General features: G+C 32.6%; 1 non-coding gene across 1 annotated transcript; it reads left to right on the top strand.

Annotated features, from left to right (window-relative positions):
* Positions 1–3,345: 3,345 nt before the first annotated feature.
* LOC136165603 (U6 spliceosomal RNA) lies at positions 3,346–3,452 on the top strand. The gene has a single exon (XR_010662611.1). It is a non-coding gene; the product is annotated as a U6 spliceosomal RNA (small nuclear RNA).
* Positions 3,453–3,677: the final 225 nt, after the last annotated feature.

Raw genomic sequence — 3,677 nt, 5'->3', positions numbered from 1 at the left:
TTTTTATCTTGAACAGTACTTCAGGACTACTATGAAAAAATCATTTTAAATGCTTTACATTTTAATATTGTAAAACGTCAGACATTAAAAGAAAAAAAAATGCTGTATTTTGACTCAATATAGAGCGTTAGATACTAAGTTGCAATGTACCTTAATACCAACAAGTAGTATTGGAGTATTTGTTCCAACATTTTTAAGCTTCCAAATCACAGAAGCTTCAGTTTGGAAATTATCTTAATGTTTTTACAAATATCTGTAACTTAGCTGCCGTTTATTTAATTTTAGCACTCACTATTAAAAAGTGAATTAAATGTTCATAGTCTTGTATATTTTCAAAATATCTCTGTATAGGGATGTAGAGTAGAGCAAATTCTCTTTTATATATAAAAATGAAAGGTAGTTTCAAGTTTCTGTTTTAAGAATAAGATAAATATGCTCTCTACATATCCATTTATTCAGTCTTTACTCACTTTTCCCCCAAGACTTAAGATATAATCAAATATTAATATTTTTAAAGTGCATTTATGGATGATGCACACATAAGCACAGTATAAATAAAATTTCTACATGTTTTTATAAAGTTTACACAATATCTGTGCTCACTCCAAAATTTTGATAGAGTATTCTCACCCTGAATCGTGTTATTTTTGTCATATTTCTTATCTTCATTTTCTTTAATATATTTGCTCTAATAGCATGTGCTTTAATGTAATTCTGACAGGAAGTTCATGTTCAGTAAAACTTTTAAGTGTCATAATCTTTGAACAATTTATTAAACAGATACTTATCCATGTATTAAGCATAGATAATTATCTTCTAAAAGTCCTTAAAAGAAAAGAAGCAATGAATACAAAGTAACCTATATATAGTATAATAAAATAAATGTATACACACATATATGCATGTATACACACATGCCAATGTGTTTGAACCAATTGGATTTTAAAATGTGTACTTATAAAATGTTGAGAATTTAAAATGTAAATATAATAAATCTTACACTTTAAAAGATCTTAAAGGACAGGATTATTGAATATTCATTAGAAGGACTGTGTTCAAGCGCCAATACTTTGGCCACCTGATGCGGAGTCGTCTCATTGGAAAAGATCCTAATGCTGGGAAAGACTGAGCATAGGAAGAGAAGGGGGTGACAGAGGATGAGATAATTGCATAACGTCACTGACTCAGTGGACGTGAGTTTGAGCAAACTCCAGAAGATAGTGAAAATAGGGAAGCAAGGTGCGCTGCAGTCCGTGGGGTCGCATAGTCAGACAAGACTTGGAGACTAAACAACAACAACATGATAAATCTATTTAAATAACTTTTCATATATTTCTTAATGTCTGTACATTTTCTAAGCAGATTTTCTAATCATTATCCCGCAAATTATATTTCCAGGAAGTAAATAACTTTGTTTTTCTAAATGACGAGGCAGTTCTCAGAAAAAAGGAAAAATGAAGCCTACATAAACAATCAATGAATATCTTCTAACCTATCATGAATGCAAAGCTTAATTTTTTTAAGAATAAAGTTTTACTCTTAATAATAAAAGTTACAGTGGATGCAAAATTGAGAATTGTATGAAACAATTAGAATATTTCGTTGTGAGCAACTAGATCAGCATTGAGTAATTTGAGCTTGGAATGAAATGACTGGGGAATACATGCTATTTCACAGAATTGCAAGAACAGCTGAGTAGGCAGAATCACAATCAGGAGACAGAGGAGATCACAGAAGATGGAGCTCTGAGACAAGCTTATGTATTGCTGTCATCAGATAACAAAGTTCCAACAGCTTTATATGCCTTTTTATCTCAGTTCGAGACTCAAAATTTCAAGAAACCAAGACTTCTATGGTAGAAAGGTGGGCCTTCAGTCAAATCACTTAGAATGTGAAGGGGGAAGAAGTGGGTATAGGAAGGAGATGGAAATTAAGACAGGGAAAGTACATGATATGATCATAGATTAAAAATATCAGCAATAGTCTTGAAATGATAAACAGACTCAAGAAAAACATTGGCAGTAACAAATGGAAGTAGGATGTTTTTCTAAATAGCATTTCATGTGCAAAGAACCTGGAAGAATTAGCAATCATGCAGTCACTATAAGCCCCAAGACTTCCATGATTGCAAGAATATTCAAAATGCAAACAGTATGCTAAGCTGTATTAAAAATGGTAAATTGTTCAAATTACTGGAAATAATTCCTGTTTTGACTAAATTGTACATGGAATAATAATATGCTCAGTTCCTGATGCAATATTTTAAGACAGGCTTTCATGTGATAGATTGCATTCACATAAAGTTAACAGAACAGGGAGTATTAACATCAAGTGAGATTAACTGAAAGGACAAGGAAGAATGACCATATAGATGAACTTTGAAAGAATTGATATCCATCTACAAGACCTGTAAGTGTGCCATGAGGAAGGAGGATTACATTAAATTTATTTCCTGTTGATCAAGAGAACAGAATTGTGATTTAAAAAACGTTCCAAGAACAAATACTACAGTTGATTATAAGAATGATTTCTCTAAAACTTGGGCTGCTTCTTACAGAAGTGTCCTGTTCTGTGATGTAATTAATCACAAGTTGGAAGATCCTCTATAGATGGACTCTCTTATCGATGAGACTACTTTGAGTATTTTGAGTAGGTGAGAGTATATAAATCCCAAGGATCTTTTAACTCTAAAATTTTCCAAATTAAGTGATGTATTGTCTAAAGGTAAAGATAAATTTCTTGATTATTTTCACACAGAGCAAAGCCAAATGCTATACTCTTCCATTTCATTTAATAATCTATATAATTTGGTCTATATATATATATATATATATATATATATATATATATATATATAATGTTTTATGTGGGGTGGTCCTAACCATCAAAAGAACACATAATCCAGGAGTTCTTCTGTCCTCAGTAACATTCAGTACATAGTTGGCAGGGAAAGGGCAGGAAAGATTTTATAACTAGATCTTTAGACAAAAAGTGCACAATGCTCACTTGGCTACAAGTGATAAAAATGTAAAAATGGATAGTGTGAATAGATGGCAATCTGTTCTATTTAAACGAGCTCCAGATACTTGCCTCTTCTATATTGTGTGTGTCAGAATGCATCAGTAGACTTAGTTTGCATTGTCCACGACTCACTGGGGAATAAGAAGGTCTTTCTTTAAAGAGATGGGAAATTGTATCAGATTTTTCAATATCTTTAATTCCGCATTATTGATTTCCACTGTATAATGAGAGGCTCTGATTTTGTTATATCATATCATATTGCCCACATAAGTGGATATGTATTAAATTCCCCTGGTAGCTCAGCTGGTAAAGAATCTGCCTGCAGTGCTTGCTTTGGCAGCACATATACTAAAATTGGAACAATACAGAGAAGATTAGCATGGCCCCTGCACAAGGATGACACGCAAATTCGTGAAGCATTCCATATTTTTATTCAATGCAATCCCTATCAAGCTACCAACGGTATTCTTCACAGAACTAGAACAAATAATTTCACAATTTGTATGGAAATACAAAAATCCTCGAATAGACAAAGCAATCTTGAGGAAGAAGAATGGAACTGGAGGAATCAACCTGCCTGACTTCAGGCTCTACTACAAAGCCACAGTCATCAAGACAGTATGGTACTGGCACAAAGACAGAAATATAGATCAGTG

This window comes from Muntiacus reevesi, chromosome 3 (assembly GCF_963930625.1).
Source record: "Muntiacus reevesi chromosome 3, mMunRee1.1, whole genome shotgun sequence".
NCBI lineage: Eukaryota > Metazoa > Chordata > Mammalia > Artiodactyla > Cervidae > Muntiacus > Muntiacus reevesi.
The sequence above is the reverse complement of the archived record's forward strand: the minus strand, read 5'-3'. Positions and strand labels throughout refer to the sequence as shown.